Source organism: Mesoplodon mirus, assembly GCF_964341445.2.
Source record: "Mesoplodon mirus genome assembly, chromosome: 14".
NCBI classification, from domain to species: domain Eukaryota; kingdom Metazoa; phylum Chordata; class Mammalia; order Artiodactyla; family Ziphiidae; genus Mesoplodon; species Mesoplodon mirus.
The window spans coordinates 54,846,967-54,866,295 of record NC_138990.1 but is presented as its reverse complement, the minus strand read 5'-3'; positions in this window follow the sequence as shown (position 1 = coordinate 54,866,295).

The following is a 19,329-nucleotide window of genomic DNA, read 5'->3' as shown; positions in this document are numbered from 1 at the left end:
GAGGCAAAGAAAGTGTGAGGGATTTGCTTCAAGTTCTACAACTAATAAGTAGCAGAGAGGGGGATTCAAACCCCATAATATCTGAGTCCAAAGTTTGTAAGTGTTGCCTGTCTATGGGAAAGCAGGGTGGCAGAGGGCTTGTGATGGCCCTGGAAGAATGAATGAAAACTGGATGTAGAAAGGAGAAAGGGAGAAGTTCAAACTGAGGTTGGGACAGAGGAGTAAGGACACAGATGGAGAGCAGGGAAGACCTATCTGCTTGGGAGTCAGGTTCATATTGGGACCTAGCAAGAGGTGAGGATGGAAAGTCCGATGGAGTCAAATGGGGAAGCCCTTGAAATTCCAGCTGAGGACTTTCCACATGATTCATCATGGGACAGAGAGTTCTTGGGGGTTCCCTCAGTCTTAGTTTGAGTGATGCAACCCATTCCTTTCATTTCCTTTAGGCCATGTTTAAAGGGGCAACAATGATGTTTGCAGGAAGTAAGGAGGCATGGGTGTGGAGGGAGAGAGAGTAGGGAAGAGGTAGTCAAGAAGGTATGGTGGCTTGGTAGGAATACCTGCCAGGCTAAAGGAAAATATTTTGACAAACTTATTCCCTCATTTATACTGGTTCATCTAATCTGATTCTTCTGGGACAATGTCAGGCCCTCTAAATACAGGAAAAAGAGAAAGGGGAAGGAAGTGAATCTTTTAACTCCTGCAGAAAACTTTAGCTTCCGTTCTCCTGGGGGGCAGATGGTGGCTGATATTGCAATCGAGCTGAGTGGTCTGCATCCTAAGCTTGGACCTTCTTAGCTGGTCATTGCAGCTGACTTCTGTTGACAAATCAGCTGTCCCACTCTTGGGGAAGTGAGCCCCCTGAGTGGACCTGTTAATTGTGAGTCCTGTTTCAGACAAGCATTTGGTCAGGGGAGTGGGGACTGATGGACTTTATTAAGGGACTCTGTGCCAGACACTTTTATATATGTTATGTCATTTGGTTCCCCCAGTAACCCTGTGAAGTGATTACTCCTCAACTACAGCTGTGGAAACAGGCCGAGAGATGGCACTGAGGGTCACACAGCTAGAAAGCAGAGAAGGAGAGGTTTGAGCCTGATTCTTTCTAACTCCAAGCCGAGTGCCCTGTCTCCCCCATTACTCTGGACTGTAGGTTAAAAACAAACAAATTAAGCAGCGGAGCCAGGGAGGAGAAGGAGAAGGAGAAGGAAATATAATAAGGGAGTTAAAAAAAAAAATCTAAGAGGTTTGTCCTGTTGTTTGGATTCAAACTTAGGTTTGGGCCTGTAATTTAGGATCCCAATGAACTGGTCACCATGGAGCTGAGGGCCACTGAAAGCACTGCTCTCCTCCAGCTTTTGAGTTTTCTAGAAGGAATCTTTCTCTCAATCTCTTTGCCAGAAAATGAACCTGAAGGAGTCCTCATGATGAGATGAGCTGGATTGCTATAAGGATTGCAAACCTGGAAGATTTATGTCTGTGACTTCACTATGAAAACAAAACTGTTTTCCCCAACCTGTCGGGGGGCAACAGTCAGAAGAAGAAAGTAAGGTTTACTTTTGATGAAACATGTGGTTCATAACAGAGCCTCTCTTACCAATGGGGTGATTTGTAGGTAAAATATAAAGGATTCAAAAGAAAAAGAATAAAGAAAACATAACAGAATTCCAGTTACCCCACTCCAGGACAAGGAAACAAAGGGTCAGCTTTGGCAATAAAATATGATACATTTTTGTATATTTTTTCAGCATTAAGATGCACGTCATTCTGTACTTGGAAGTTGCTTTTGTATCAGTTCACATAGGGTGGATCTATTTTTCCCTGTTGTTATAAAAACATCTCAAGTCATGCATGACAAGTCTTCAGAAAATGCCGTGATTCCTGAGCCACTGCGGATAACTGTACATTAATATGGATTGACAAAGACTAGTTTTGATCCCAGTCTATCCCTGTCAGCATAATGGGGGGTCCAGCCCATATGTCAGGTGGGTGTAATGGTTTCAGGCAGCATTAAGGCCCTATAGTGTGAAATCAATGGGATAATCGCGGTAGCAAAGCTGTAGACTGAAGAGTTAGGCAGTCTGGAGGTGGTAGTGCCTGGGGTAGTAGCCAAGACCCAGGCAAGAAGCAGACTTGGAGTTGAGGTCCAGTTTGGCTGGGACGAAGTAGGTACTCCATTTTCTAAAAATGGACTGCTTTGGGTCCCAGTGTGGTCTGAATTTATAACTGAAACCTTCACCTCTTTTTCAGCAGAAAACTTTCTGCTCTAGAGATGGTTACCAATAATCACTTACCTAAACTATTCCAACCCATTTTGCAAGTAACACCGGAGTAACACTCATGCTCAGGTTAGTGTGGTATGAAATAGATTGGCAGGGCCCCAGGGAAGGGTAAAACAAATACCTAAGTCACAGCATATTTTTGTCCTTCCTTCCCTGAGCTTCTGCAACAATTCACATGTATTTCCATTAGTCTTTATCACGCATTGCTTTAATTACTTGATTCTATTATACTGTGAACTCTATATGGGTAGAGGCCAAGCACAGTGCCTGGTACATAGTAGAACATCAGTAAAAAGTTGCTGCTGATGAATTTAAGAATAAAAATGCGTTTATTGCAACTGGATAGAAAGCTATACCATTCAAATTTCGATCAGCTCAGTATATTCTCTTCTAGATAGACAGTGTTTTGTCATACCCTTTCCACATCCATTCAATCCTGGCTAAATGCATGAATTCAGACTGTCCTGGCATTTTATTGTTTTAGGGTCATCCCTACTGTGACAGGCATGCTGCTAACAACTTCCTTCAAGAAAGAATTTGACATTCAGCTGTGCTAAGTGCAGTTAGCTATCTGCAGAGCCTTTGCTTTCTATCCACAGCACTGGAGCTGATTTCATACTCTGCTGCAGCCCCCAGACAATGACTGAGCCTTTGGGAGGAGGAGCACTAGGGCGTGGCCATTTCTGTCCAGTGTGGTCTCCCCTAATGGGCAGTATTTGTTCTGGAGTTGCTATTGGATTGGTCTGAGGCTTTTCTTGACCAGTTTTGCTTCTCTTCCCCTTTCCTTTCAGGTATCAGATCTGTATCACAGTCTAACAAAGTTCCCTGCCCAAAGCTGTCTTCTTCCTCTTTATCTTTCACAGACTTTATCCCCCAATAAATCTCTTACCCCCATCTCCCGTCTCAGAGTCTGCTTCCCAGAGGACCTAAATTGACACACCTACACAATACCTCATCAGATTTATTTTCTTCCTTAAACACAGTGGAGAGATTTTTATTAATTTGAATGTATAGTGTTTCCCCACCACAGCTGTAGCCCTGTTGAAGTTCCCCTCCCCACCCCTAAGAAAATCATTTATTGTCACAACAAATAAGCCTATTCCAAATCGTGTTTGGGATCCTCATATTGTTTGTAAAAAAATCTCCTGGGGCTGGCTAAACTTGAGAATGGGGCATTCTAAGACATCACCCACACATGGGTTCTTTTGTAAGACTTTGCAAACTTGGATCACAGCCTGAAAGAAACCTGAGTGCCCCTCTGAGGGTCCGAAAGGGACCTGAACATGTTGGGAGGTGATAATGAGAGCAATCATGTTTGAATGGGTTTGTGAGGGCTCTTGGATGGGGCCCTTGAGAAGTTTAGTGCTTTTCTTCCACTTGGCATTTTGCATTTTTGGCACCAGACTTTGTTAAAGCTTGGAATGAGGTTATCACAGCTGTTTATTTTGCCAAAAAACCAACTACTGCTTCAAGTCTTATTATGTTCCCTCATCTCTTGTTTGCTTCTGCCTTGCCAGGGAGACTGCTCTCATGTGGCTCCTGGTAGCCCCACTGGGAGCTGACAGTGAGACTGGTGGAAGTGGGGTAAAAGATGTAGCCAAGAAAGTCAAACAACCTGAGTCCTATTATTTGTCCACTTGCTGCTCACAATCTGGCATTCTTGAAGACGTTATTGGAGCTGCGCTCCTCATTATGGGGCATAGCAACTACACAGCAGACACATACCTCTCCTATTACATAATGCCTCAATACTGGACATTGAAAATATCGATTCCTTTGGCTGTGACTTTGTGTGCTCAACTACATGAAAAAAAGGAAAACATTAAAAAGCATCAATTCAGGCATGTTTTAATTTAATGCAGCAAGAAGATGGCTGGTGCACTGTTTCAAGGAACAGAATGTAAAATGTCAACACAGTTGACTCCCTCCTCCAGGGAGCCTTCCCTGACCTCTCCTTGGCTCCAGCCACTTCAATCATTCATCAACCCCATAGGCCCTTGGGTATGCGCCTGTATAACTCTAGTTGGTTTGTATATTTTTATGCCCTGTCTGGGAGTTGGAAGAAACTGGAGAAGACATATAGAACAATCTCTAACTGAAGCCAGGAAGCCCCTCTCATAAAGAGTAGACATGTCTTAAGCAGGCATTAAGTTCCAAAGTCAGCATGTAGGGTGAAGTCAAGTGTTGTCAGCATTACCTTTGAAAACCCCAAAATGAGAGGCACGTGGGAACAGGGGCAATGTGGGATGGAGGGAGGCAGACCCATGTCTTTGGTGTCACTCTTACCCCAGGGCAGCAACAACCGTATAAGTGGGATAGCATGGAGAATCACCTACACTATTTAATCATTTTCCATTTGTATTTTTATCAAAGTTATAAATGTCACATTTTATCGAATCAAACTATTCTACCAGATTTGTTACAGAAAAGATCAGTTCCCCCACCGACTCTTTCCTTCCCCCATCAGCAATGATTTTCAACTCAAATGACTATGTCTCCATATTTAACTCTAAATAATACACTCATATTGCTACTTCTTCATCTTTCATTTTTAGGCATTATCTGTTTGACTTCCTACCATGGAAGACAGAGAATTTAATACTTCTTAATCTTCCTTCATCATCACATGCCCATCCAGTTCTCCCACCCTCTCATTGCAATTATGTTATAATTTTGCTTAGACCAATATTCAGTGTTTACATTTTTATGTCTATGTAAATGGTATTCACAGCTGATCCATGTAGTAAACTTATTAGTTTCCTTTCTTGAACAACTTTTTATTTTCCCTGGAGCTAATAATTATCTTTTATTTTGTCATTTTATTTGCTTAATTTTCTATGCAGTTTCACTATTGGAACCAGTAGTAAACTCTCCACCAGTTGTCCAAATCTCCTGCCAGTATGTTCAAATACATCACAAGGGCGATCAATTTTATCTTGGAGAAATCTTCTGGAGCCTTCTGACCCATTCCTATATGGTCTAGTTACCCTTCCTAGCAGGGTCACAGCTATTGTCCTGAGTCATATTTCCTGGAAATACCATTGGTCTTTCTCCCATGTTGTTCCCATGTTCTCTTCCTGTATCCCATGGTTTCCTCTTCTTCAGCTCAATCTCCCATTAGGGTGAGTGTAACTTGCTGAAACTTCCTGAGAAAGGGTGAAGAAGTACATTTTAAAAAACCTTGAATGTCAGAAGGAGTCCTTATTCTATTCTCAAACTTTACTGATGGTTTGAGTGTAGAATTTTGGGTTGCAAATTATTTTCTTTCAGAATTATGAAGGCATGGCTCCTCTGTTCTAACACTGCAACTAAAAAGAACGATACCATTCTAAGTTGTTTCTTTGTGTGTTTTTTCTGTGAAAGCTTGTAGAATCTTGTCTTTGTCCTGAGCATTCTGTAATTTCACAATGATTTGCACTAATATGAGTCTATTTTTATTCACTGGGCTGGGCACTTGGTGGTCTTTTCAAAATGGAAACTCATATCTTCCAACTCAGGAAAATTTTCTCGAATTATTTCTTTAATGACTTTCTCCCTTCATTTTCCCTCTTCTGTTTTTTCTGGGACTCCTATTGTTTGCATATTGAGCTCTTTAGGATAGTTTTTCTTGACTTTCAAAAACTTTTCTCTTTTCTATCTCTTTGTCTTTTTGCTCTACTTGCTAGAAAATTTCAACTTTATCTTTCAACCCCTCTATTGAGTTTTTCATTTTTGCTATCATATTTTTAATTTCTAAGAGCTGTTTTTTTCCCCAGTGAATGTTCCTTTTTAATAAAGCATCCCGATCTTATTTCATGATTGAAGAATCTTATCTCCCTAAAACTACTGAATACTGTTGAGACATGCACACGTGTGCGCGTGCGCGTGCACGCGCACACACACACACACATTCTCTTCTCCCTTACAAAGTCTCCACTTCCTCTAAATTGCCTTATTTTTAAAAATTGTTTTGCTTTCCATCTTCCATATGAGGTTTTCTTCATATGTTTGATGATCCTTGGTTACCTTTACTATTTAAGGCACTAAAAAGCTGATTGGAAGCTTCAAAGCATGGTAGCTCTTATTAAATATTAGCTTCCTTATAGGGTGATCTGGCTGGAACCCCCAGTGTCAGTATCTTGAGGTGTTTCCTCTTGACCTGGTCAGGTTTCCAAGAGAAGACATGTCTAACCTTCCACCTGGAGGGTGAAGGCCCATAATTTGGTATTCCAATTGCTGTTTCAGAAATTCTGTAGGATAAATGGAGTTCCCTTTTCACTTTTCCACAGTTGCCCTGAGGATTCAGCTTTCTCAGGTTTACTGTCATGCCTCCAACCTGTTGCTGTCATTGTTTTTTCTCCCATTTTCCCCACCCTTGTGGTTTATGCGTATTAAAAAAAATCCAGGATTTGGAGAGGGAGTGAAAATAGATGTATGTATTCAATCCATTATCTTAACCAGAATCCATTATTTAATTGTCTTCTTTCTTCATTTTTAGCTTCACAAACAAAAATTTGGATTTATATAAGTTATATACTCATAGGTTCTGTCTTCCCAGGGATTATGATGATATTTGTTGAGTATCTTACAAGTTATAAATATTTTCTCACTCTTGATCTCATTTGTTTTTCACTATGACCTAGTGAGGTAGAAACTATTACTCTTTATTTATTTTAAGTATGAGAAAACTAAGATTTAAAGAGGTTGAGTCCTACACAAATTCCATCAGTTGGTAAGGAGCAGAGACAAGACTCAAAACCAGATTTCCTGACTCCAGGCTTTTTTCTGGTGAACGCTTTCTGTAATCAACCTGCAAAGAAGCCTGTCTCACCAGTGGATGGCTCTGCCAGGAGATTCCTCCTGATTAATAGCTGAAACCTGCCTCCTTTAACATCTTCCCACAGGTTCTGGTTCTGCTGTCTTCAGCTACATGGCGTAGATCTAATTTTACTTCCCCATATGAGGCCTTAATTCTTTGTATTCAGCTGTCATTGGGATATGGATCAAGGGCAGTGGAGTTGTAAAAGTTAAGGATCTCTGAGTCTAGGATGTTGGGTGAGTGTCAAAGCTGTCTTTGGTGATGGCAGGTAGGGTGTGAGTGTGATGCCAGAATTCTCAGAGAATGATGGTAGTAGCTGATGGGAGGTCAGCAAATGACAGCAGCAAGGCAGAGCAGAGAGAACATGGTGCATCTGAATAGCCTAAAGCTCAAAGGAGGAAGAGATTTTGCCTATGGGTACATGGTAAATGTGCAAGGAGAAGACTGGAGAAGGTCGCCACTGCCTCCTACGCAAAGAATTAGGTTTTAAGTTTTAACCCCCCTTCCCCAAAATTAGGTTGTGAACAATTCAGATAAGACAAGGAAGTGGAGGAAACAATGGGCTGTAGGTCAAAGATGTAGAAGTGTTCATCATAAGGGAATGAGGTTTCAATAAGGTACAGTGGAAAGAATTGGGATAAGAGTTAGTGAAAAGCAGAGCTGGGAAAACATAAGCTCAAGGCAATGCACAAATGTGTCTGTGATCTTGAGTCAATTAAAAACACACGATTCCTCTATCCCTGACCTGCTGCTGAGGCAGCTGAGGACAATACCAAGACAGCCAGAGTCTTGCTTCTGTCTCTCCCTTCTTCCAATGGAAACATGCCTGTGGGGAAAGCCTGTGTCCTCACCTGTTGCTTGCCCTGTCTTGCCACCTGGCCCACAGCACTTTTCCTTGTCCATCACTGCCAAAGGCACTAGGTGAAGGACTTGGCCTGAAGCCAAAGTAAATAGCAGCTGAGAGACACACAACAGTTGGTGTCTGGCTCAGATGGCTTTGGCGCCTTCCTAGAGAACCCCCCTTCCCCCAAAGAAGTCTGTCCGGCTTGATGAAAACTACAGCTAACATTTGTGCAGTGCTTCGGGGTTTAACAGGCACTTCCACATATAATAATCTCATTACATCCTCCCAACTATACTGGTCATAAGTTTTATGATTCCCATTTTATTTTATTTTGTTTTTAATGTTTATTTATTTATTTAATTTTGGCTGCTCCAGGTCTTAGTTGCGGCTTGAGGACTTCTTAGTTGCAGCATGCAGACTCTTAGTTGTGGCATGCATGTGGGATCTAGTTCCCCGACCAGGGATTGAACCTGGGACCCTGCATTGGGAGCTCAGAGTCTTACCCACTAGGCCACCAGGGAAGTCCTGATTCCCATTTTATAGATGAAGAAACTTCCAGCTCCATCCCTTAGAACTGAGTGATACTGAGTAAGTCTTTAACTATCTCTGAACATCAGCTTTCTTAGCAATAAAATAGGAATAAGACTTAGGACAATGTTGTTTTGAGAATTAAATAGGGTTATGTGTATATAGAGTTTATACACAGTTATCATTACATATATGTTCATTCTATATTTCCACTTAAACGATTTACACCAGTTCACTCAGCCAGAGAAAGGCAGATTTGGAGTCTCCATCTGCACTTGTCAGGAGCAGGTCATTCCTAAAGGAAGAGAGGAATGATTTATACGAATGTACCTTCAGCGACTCTGATAGAGTATAAGTACGGACCCAGCAATTTTTTCCATCCCTAGGTGCATCCTTCTTTGTAATGTGAAGTTGTCATCCTTCCAATAAAAGGTGGAGTCTATTTTCCCTCCCCCTTGAATCTGGGCTGGCCCTGTGACTTGCTTCAATTAATAGAATGTGGCAGAAGTGACAATGGGCCTTTAGTGTCCATCCTCACCTTCTTGATGCTCTGTGACTCCCATGTAAGGGGGCCCAGGCTGGTCTCCTTGAGGATGAGGGACAGCATGGAGAGTCCCAGTCATCCCAGGAGTTCCAGTCATCACCACTGAGGCCCCAGACACACGACTGAGGCCATCTGGAATGGTCAGCCCCTTAGTCAGCACTCCTCACTCCCTACCCCCTCACGTGCTAAATGACTGCAGCATACATGAGCCCAGGTGAGACCAGCAGAGGAACTGTCCAGTTGAGTTTGGCCCAAATTACAGAATCATGAACAAATACATAATTTTTGTTTTAGTCCACTAAATTTTAGGATAGATTGTTGAGCAGAAATGGATAACTGATACATGACTAAGGTAAGATGCTAGGATAGTGTCAATAAGTTTGCATAGATACTGAAACCAGATAGGACTTGATCAAAAGGACCCCATGACACCATCTTTCTCTTTTAAATTATGGTTGATTCGACACCATCTGGTGGTCCTTTTGCCTAAAGATAGAACCATGAACTGATAAGTTTGTGAGGACCTATTCCTCTAATATGTATAATTGTTTGGATTAATAGATATAGTAGGATTTTTTTTTTTTTTTGCGGTATGCGGGCCTCTCACTGTTGTGGCCTCTCCCGTTGCGGAGCACAGGCTCCGGACGTGCAGGCTCAGCGGCCATGGTTCACGGGCCTAGCCGCTCTGCGGCACGTGGGATCTTCCCGGACTGGGGCATGAACCTGTGTCCCCTACATCGGCAGGCGGACTCTCAACCACTGCACCACCAGGGAAGCCCCGACATAGTAGGATTTTTGACAAAGGAGGCAAGAATATACAATGGAGAAAAGACAGCCTCTTCAATAAGTGGCGCTGGGAAAACTGGACAGCTACATGTAAAAGAATGAAATTAGGACACTCCCTAACACCATACACAAAAATAAACTCAAAATGGATTAAAGACTTAAATGTAAGGCCAGACACTATAAAACTCTTAGAGGAAAACATAGGCAGAACACTCTATGACATAAATCACAGCAAGATCCTTTTTGACCCACCTCCTAGAGAAATGGAAATTAAAATAAAAATAAACAAATGGGACCTAATGAAACTTAAAAGCTTTTGCACAGCAAAGGAAACCATAAACAAGATGAAAAGACAACCCTCAGAATGGGAGGGTTTCTCCCTCAGAATGGGAGAAAATATTTGCAAATGAAGCAGCTGACAAAGGATTAATCTCCAAAATTTATAAGCAGCTCATGCAGCTCAATATCAAAAAAACAAACAACCCAATCCAAAAATGGGCAGAAGACTCTAAACAGACATTTCTCCAAAGAAGATACACAGATTGCCAACAAACACATGAAAGGATGCTCAACATCACTAATCATTAGAGAAACGCAAATCGAAACTACAATGAGGTATCACCTCACACCAGTCAGAATGGCCATCATCAAAAAATCTACAAACAATAAATGCTGGAGAGGGTGTGGAGAAAAGGGAACCCTCTTGCACTGTTGGTGGGAGTGTAAACTGATACAGCCACTATGGAGAACAGTATGGAGGTTCCTTAAAAAACTAAAAATAGAACTACCATGTGACCCAGCAATCCCACTACTGGGCATATACCCTGAGAAAACCATAATTCAAAAAGAGTCATGTACCACAGTGTTCATTGCAGCTCTATTTACAATAGCCAGGACATGGAAGCAACCTAAGTGTCCATCGACAGGTGAATGGATAAAGAAGATGTGGCATATATATACAATGGAATGTTAGCCATAAAAAGAAACGAAATTGAGTTATTTGTAGTGAGGTGGATGGACCTAGAGTCTGTCATACAGAGTGAAGTAAGTCAGAAAGAGAAAAACAAATACAGTATGCTAACACATATATATGGAATCTAAAAAAAAAAAAAAGTTCTGAAGAACCTAGGGGTAGGACAGGAATAAAGACGTAGATATAGAGAATGGACTTGAGGACACGGGGAGGGGGAAGGGTAAGCTGGGACAAAGTGAGAGAGTGGCATGGACATATATACACTACCAAACGTAAAATAGATAGCTAGTGGGAAGCAGCCTCATAGCACAGGGAGATCAGCTCCCTTATCTTTGTGCTTTGTGTCCACCTAGAGGGGTGGGATAGGGAGGGTGGGAGGGAGACGCAAGAGGGAGGAGATATGGGGATACAGGTATATGTGTAGCTGATTCACTTTGTTATAAAGCAGAAACTAATACACCATTGTAAAGCAATTATACTCCAATAAAGATGTTAAAAAAAAAAGAAAAAAGAAAAAAAAAGACATAGTAGGAGCTTAGATACAGGGGGCTCGAGCTCAGAGTTTCACTGATTCCTACCTCATCTTTATGACCAATAAAGGACCAGACCTTTTATTTCTGATAGAAGCTCTCAGGAATATTCCCAACATCATGCTGGGAGTCCACAGTCAAGCTTGGGACCCAATCTCTCAGTCCTTGACCTCCATCACTCCCTTTGGCCATGTGGAGAGAACAGGGTTATCTCATCACATCTAATCAGTTTTTCAGAGACCTCTAAATTGTTCTGGAGCAAATAATGCTTAGAAAAGGGGATACAGAAGCAGGAAGGATGGAAACAAGATATTTCAGGGTAGGCTGAACGGACTACTGCAGACCTGACCCTGTCTGGGTCAACATCTCAGAAGAACTGTGGTCTGAAGGGGCTCAGACAATCCCTGAAGAACTTCACAACCAATGTGAAATGTCCAAAGCAACCTATTCTCCTCTGAGCAGGGAAAGCCATCGGGTACTTCTCAGACCCCTGGTAGTTCTGATCTTGGACTTGCTCATCGGTGGAGGGAAAAGACTGAAGTGACTTCATGCAGTGGAGACCCGACCACGTTCTCCCTGCAGGCCAAAAAGATGCTGGCTTTAGTGAAATTAATCCATGGGCCAGTGGGAAAATGCTAGTAAAATATTCACACATATATCCACTTGTCCTTAAGCAAAGTGAGATTAGTAACGTGGGTCACAGGTCACTTGTGAAGTGTAAGGGGTGCAGGTTGCTGTGTAGATTCTAAGCTTCCTCCCAGTGGCTAAGATACGTTTTTTTTAGGTCTCTCTCACCCTCCCATCCTGTTCTCTTGGCCAACAGCAGAGATAAGGCAAAGGAGTCGGGACAGCAGAAATGGCTGTTTGTATCTGAGCTCTGCTTTTTCTGCACAATCCCATTGCCTATGAGGGCAGGCAGGAGAAAGGGAGGGGCGGCAGGCTGGGGACACCCCTTGCTCAGCGCTGTGGTGTGCAGCCCCCCTATCCAGCCCACAGGCAGTCAGCAGAATTTATGGGGACTCCTAGGGGACTCCAGAGGAAAGCACACCTGCTGGAAAGGCCACCAGGAATAAGGAAATCTGGCTCCAGTACTGAAAGGCTGCATGAATTTAGGCAGATTGATAAATTAATATATTTGTCTCAATTTACAATATGCTTTCAAAAGTAGTTTTGAATTAATCCTCCCAAGCCTGCTGTGACATATGTGACAAATGACGTTGTTACTATCTAAGATGAAGAAGCTGAGGTTCAGAGAAGCAAAGTAATTTGCCCAAAGAGAATCTGCTGTCTCCAGCTCCTTCTGTCTTTCCTACCACCCCTTATACATGAAGTTCTCTGAGTCTGAGCTGCATCACCATTGAAACAATGACAATTTTACTGGGCACTTTCTCTGTGTGAGGTAAGCACATTACCGTGTTATCTCATTTAATCCTTAAAATAACCTATGGGCAGGAGCTACTTTTATCCCTGTTTACAGATGAGAGAACTGGGGCTTAGAGAGATCAGAAACCCAGCCCAGCCAAAGCCCACATTCTTAGCCACCTTGCTGTATAAGTTCCCATCCATAATTGGAATGATTTTCCCCACCCACTGACCTCACCAGGTAACACTGAAGACAAAATTAGATGATAGATGTGAAAACACTTTTTGAAATTTAAACGTGTGTGGCATAAAATAAGGAAAAATTAACATCTCAACTCCTGCAGATCTTATACTATAACAAAGCCCAAACGAACTCCCAAGAAACTGACACAACCACAAGTCTTCACTGACATAAAGTGGCAGAGGTGGCTGCAAAAAGAAGTCACAAAGGGAAGGTGGAGGAGCCGAGAAGCACCAGTCCTGGCGGACTTCCTGAAAGAGGTGACTTTTGCTTAAGTTCTCTGCAATAATGCAGGCACAGAATGTAAGAGAGGAGAGGTATTTCAAGCAGAAACACTGGCCAGCAGGGCCAGGCTGCCCTGTCCCCAGGAAGGTAGGCAGGAGTCCAGGCAGGGATGGAGATTCTGATAGGAGTGAGTGGAAGGGAGCCATGCTCTTGATACCATAGCAATGAGTGTGTGTACGTGTCTGTGTGTGTGTGTGACAGTCAGGGCCACTCACCCCCACCCTCTGCAGCGTCACGCACAAGAGCTCCCACGTTATCTTAAACACAGACCCAAACTCATCTTCTGCTGAGCACTTCTTGCTGCCACAGTCTTCGATCCCCCGCAGAATCAAAATACACTCTGATCTTGGCGCAGACTCGTGCTCTCACTTGCGGGCCTTTTCCATGGACTTTTATGTCTCTGTTTACTTTGTGTGTTTCGTGAGTGGCTCATGCCTTTAAAGGAAATGCACCAACCTCGGCCTGTCATTATGGCCCTTTGCTGGCCACTGGCTGCTCTCAGCCCGCTCCTGGGATGGGTAAGCCTGGACTTTTAATTTGCTGTGACAGGAGATAATTGCTGCTTGAGTTTCCACCTCTGAAAATAAACCAGGGTGGTGCTTCCACCCTGGGCTGGGAATCCACAGAGGCAAGCTCACCCCTGGAGCCTGTGCCAGCGGAGGCTTAGCCAGGGCTAGAATGGCTGGTCTCAATGTCCCTCACCCCTTTCCTTTTCTGGATTTCAGAACATACAATTAGTGTTTTCTTTAAGAGCTCAAGATGTCAAAGTTAAGAAAGTTCAAGGAGACTTTCTGATGTCGTATGCAAGAGTTCCAGAGGTGGGATTCTGTGAAATCTCAGACCCTGGGGATACTAACCTTTCCACTCAGGCCTAATCCCCAGTTACAGCTCCGTTCAAGTTCAAGCACATCATAGTCAGCCCACCAGGGCTGTACTCCATGCCTTTTTCCTTCTTTTTTAAAATACATCATGCATAGGAATATCTAGGTCCCACCAATCAAAGCACTCAGAATTGCAAGTCAGGTCATGGGTTTTTGATTAATGGCAAGACCTTTCTCACCTCTAAAATGAAGTAGCTAGAGAGGACGTTCTAAGGTTCCTTCCAGCTCAGGGATCCACTTACCTTGAACTCCATTCCCCGACTTGTTTCACTATAACCAACTTGTGCAAGGTACTGTGAAGCCTGAGTGGGTCATACAAGTTCATATGGTATAAAGATGTCTGGGGATCGTACATTTTAGCCATGGCTTAGCACTAAGATAATACAGAAGGAGAACTAAAGGTGGGGAAGCTCAGAGTGGTCGAGAAGAATGAATCCATGAGGACCCTGCCCCATGTGCACGGTGCCCTGTAAAAGGTCCCTCCTGTGCTCCAGGTCTCTGTTCAAATACTGTCCCTCTCCCTCTACTCATTAGCTGTGAGACCTTGGGAAAATTACTTAACCTCTCTTAGTGTCCCCATCTATAACATGGGAAAGATAACAGACCCGTCTCACTGAGCTGTCCTGAGGTTTAAGGCAGATCTCCTAAGTGTGGTGGTCATTTGTGCATCACTAACAATGCTTACCTTCCTCCTTTTGGGTACATGGTCAAACAGCATTTCCCTGTCCTTTGAAGTTGGACTTAACCATGGGACTTGGTTTGGCCAATGAAATGAGAGCAGAAGTATTCTGTGTTGCTCTATGCAGAAGCATTTAATAGCCAATGTAAGACACAGTTGTGCTCCCTTCTTGCCACGGCAACCAGCAATGTCACAGCACTAAAGAAATGTGGTGCAGAGCCCCCCAGCCAACTGCAGTAGACACTTAATGAGACTGAGAAGGAAATTTTTACTTGCTCCTAAGATTTTGGGGTTGTTTGTTACCACAGCGTAAACTAGCTTACCCTGACTATAACAATATATATGAAGCAACTAACATAGCCCTTAGAACATAGTAACCTCATAATAAATGATAGTTCCCATCATGATTCTTACAGCAAAGGCCAGGACTTCTATTTTTGGAAGCAACCACACAGAATCTAACACAGTTCTGAGCAAATGCTTGTACACACTTTTGTAGTGAAAGAGAATGAATTCAAAAATCACTGGAGGCTATCAGAACCTGGGGAAACGTTGTATCCAAGAAAACAGAAATCCTTTCCAGCAACAGAGAGGGAGTATCACTATTTGGTGCAGGTATAGAGTCAAATCATTATGTACTTGGGTTTTCACCAACCAGAAGGCAGGTGGTAGAACAACTGGTTTCTGTCCCCACTTCAGTGAAGTTATTTCTGAGGCATAAGCCTAACGCATCCTCTGCTCAGAGTGACAACTAACAGATGCTGGGGACTTGATTCCAATATGTGGTACTGATTACTTAGTGCCGACCCCAAAATCTTTGTTCATATCAACACATGTCATAGCAATATTTTTTCTTATTAAACTCAGTAAGTTATAAAACCATAGGAATCTCATTTACGTTCAAGTAAAGGGAGCCAGAGTTAAAGAACGTGGTCGTTCTTTCCCAGGGAGTCCCTGGTGACAAAGCAGTTTATCACCAGTATAGAAGAGGCAACACAGGTGAAAGTTAAAAGCATGACCTTGGGTGCCCACGAGACATAGGTGTGCATCCCAGTTCCTTCACTTAACTTTAAGACGGTACGTGTCCAAGAACTTAGAACTGTTTCTGATACATAGACAACAGTCAGTAAGTACAAGTCTCATCATATACAATGTGTTGGTTGATAATTTTTCACATTTATATTATTGCTTTAGTCGTTTATTCATTCAAAAAATATTTGCTTCAACTTTTCTCTGGGCCATGACTTCATTTCATCTTCCAAGAAACTCTATGAGGTCGGTAATATTGTTCTAATTTATAAGTGATTAAGTTGAGGCACAGAGACAATAAGAATCTTGAGATGATGTAGCTAGTTAAGTGAAAGGATTGGTTAAGTGAAACCCAGATCTTAAATAAAGAAGTCTAACACAGTCACAGTCATAGAGAATTGGATCTTGTGAGTAAATTCCAAAAAATCTACAGAGCTCCTAGAAAAGGAGAAGTTCTTTTAATACCACCCAACTCACTCTGAAGCCCAGTGAGTTTGAACTTGATAGGGATATTTATTATAGAAAGGTATGCTGATAAGGAGTGAGTCATCTCCTGAGCATATATACCATCTGTTCAGGGAATGTGTGGTTAAAAAGGGAAAGTGACTCCCCTGGAGGCCATGGAGATCCAACATGGCAGGTGAGGACCAGCATCCCTTGTTCTCTGGCCCCAGAGGTCTCCAGAAGGAGGATGCAGACCTGGGTCTCTAAACCAATTCTTGAACACAAGTTTAAAGCTTATCCAGTAAGTTAAACACAATCTCAGGCATCTTACCTTCTCATGCAGGCGTCCTGGTGACTACTGGGGTTCCTGACTGTGCTCAGGAACAAGTGTGCACACCCTCTGGTCAAGCCCTGGGAGGAAGGGAGCCAGAGCTCTAGGACAGAGCCTGCTTCTCACCCACTCAGCTGCTGCACCTCCTGGGTCCCTGTCAGATGCTGCCTCTGCATTCACCAGAAAATGTGGAGACGGCCCTTCTCTCCCAAATCTCACAAGACCCCTCATGAGTGGAGCGCCTTCAGCCTCTGACTTAGTCTGTAGTTCCTGTGGAGACAGCAGAGCCGAGAGTGGGCTCCTTTCCTTGGCCTCACTCAAGCCCACCCACCTAAGCAATTCTCATCCTTCAACCAAACAAAAGGGCCTGTGCACATCAATTCCTTCAAATAATGCCTGGGACTGGGGAAATGATCTCCTTCAGGGTGGTTCCATAATGCATCATCCAAACCGGGAAACGTTGGAGAGTGCAAACGCAGATGAGGTGGGACCCTAGAACAACAGGCATAAAGCAGGACTGTCCCAGGAAGGCTGGGGGCTTCTGCCCATGCTTGTTCCCCACCGAACCAGTCTCTGGGGGCCCTGCTGCAAATTCTGGGGACTCAACACTTGACTGGTGCTGTGTTTACATTTACTGGCAAAAATATGAAAAATAGAACCATGGGGAAATTTCAGCTGCCTGCCTAGAAATATGACAAGTTCCCAGAGATTTAAACAAAGAAGTGGGTTTAGGGGGTTGAATATCTACCAGATTGACCCAACCACCATGGAAACCAGAGCCCCCGGTTTAGGAGACAGCTGCCTATAGCGCGGTTGGTGGCATTTTGGGGAAGAGAAGGAGGAAATCCTCTCAGTCAAGGATACTTGTCCTCATTTGTACTGATTTGCTGCTGCTCATTAAAGGGATCTTATTTAAAACTAGAGTCATCTGTTTCCACTTTGCATCTTGAACAAGATTCCTCCCTGGACTAGAGAGTAAGTACAATGTTTGTAAACAGTTGTCTTTAGGCTGGCACAGCAACCTTCCCCTTATGCAACTGAGTTTTCTCTGAAAAGACAGCTGTTTAAAGCCCAGCCTGACACTTGCTGACTTTATTGTGCTGTATCCATGGGGAAATCACAGTCAACGGTTTGAACAGGCTAATCAAGACCTATGGATTGCTGTCTTCATGAATAGTCACTTTCCCAGAGATCAAAGCCACGTGGCTGGGGAGACCGACTTTCAGCCACTTTTCTTGCATCCTTTTCTTATCTTTTTTTTTTTTTTTTGCGGTACGCGGGCCTCTCACTGTTGTGGCCTCTTCTGTTGTGGAGCACAGGCTCTGGACGCGCAGGCTCAGCGGCCATGGCCCACAGGCCCAGCCGCTCTGTGGCATGTGGGATCTTCTGAGAGCGGGGCACGAACCCACGTCCCCTGCATCGGCAGGTGGACTCTCAACCACTGAGCCACCAGGGAAGCCCTCTTGCATCCTTTTCTGATCAAAATGATTTATTACTTGATTGTCATAATCAGCTCAAGGTCTTTTTACTTCCGTGTTTTGTAGCAGACTATTGAATACTGGATGATTTAGCTATTTCAGTCTAATAAGTCTTTATGAGGCTTAATCTGCCTTATAAACAGCCCTGTGATTAAAAAAAAAAATCTTTATCAGCATCTACGGAGTGGGAGGAGTTAAGAGCTTTAAAAATCCAAAAATGCCTCATTCAACCTCATCTTGCTGTAACCTGGGGATAGACAAGCACATTGTGATGAGGAAACACAGGCCTGGGGCCCTAATGGAACGGAGCTGAGTGAGGCACAGTCTCACAGCACGTGCAGTAAGGAACCACAGGGATGCTTCCACACCACTTCTCAGAGCAGGGGGCTCTGGGGCACTGGCTCTTGCCCCTGGGTGCCCCCTCCTAACTATGGGAAGGAGACTCCCACAGAGAAACTTCTAGGGCAAGGCCCAGATGTCAGGGCTCCTGTGATCTCCTTGCTAACCTCAGAGAACAAACCACAGGGGTCTAAGCATTTGGATCTCTTTCTAGGCTGCCCTTGCCAGGAGCAGTGTCTGTTCTGAGTCTGTACCTGTTCCCCCATCCAGGCAAGCTGGGCACTAGGGTGGGGCCGGGCATGCTGGCAGCAGCTCGATGCAGGAGCCACTGCAGACCAGCTCCCCTCGCTGCTATGACCACAGACCCCTAGGAACTCCATGGTGTTAACTCTCCCCCAGGCCTCACAGCTGCCCTGCAATCTTCCTGGATACCACTCGAAGCCTTGCACTGAGCATGCCTCCCTTCACCTTTGCCCTGACACCTGAGGTCCCAGGGCCTGACCCGGCCTGCCTGGCCTCATCTTGATAGTGCCTTCCCCGTAGTGTGTATTCAGCATCCAGGCTGGCAAGCTACCAGGTGGCTTCCAAAGGGACTGCCTGACACCGAGCAGTGGCTCAATAAATATTGGGAAGGTGAATGAATGAAGGAATACGTGATGAAGTCCTAGTTCTGCTTCTCCTTGGGGAGCAGAATCTGCTTCCTCTTGACTCAGACGGGAAGGGTGACGGGAGTGGCTTGAGCCACCCACCGCCCACTCCAGTCTAGAGACTCTGGGAGGAGAGACCACCATCAAGGGAGCAAAGCAGGCTCCCTGCTCTGGACACTTTCTCCAGAGCTGCTGCCAGAGGGCCAGGGTGATACTCTCCTGCGTGGATGAGGGAGGAAGAAGCGTTTCCTCCAAAGCCCTGGCTAAGGGCAAGCAACCCCAGCACTTCTCTACTTGGAGCCTGGGACGTGTTGAGAACATGATGGGC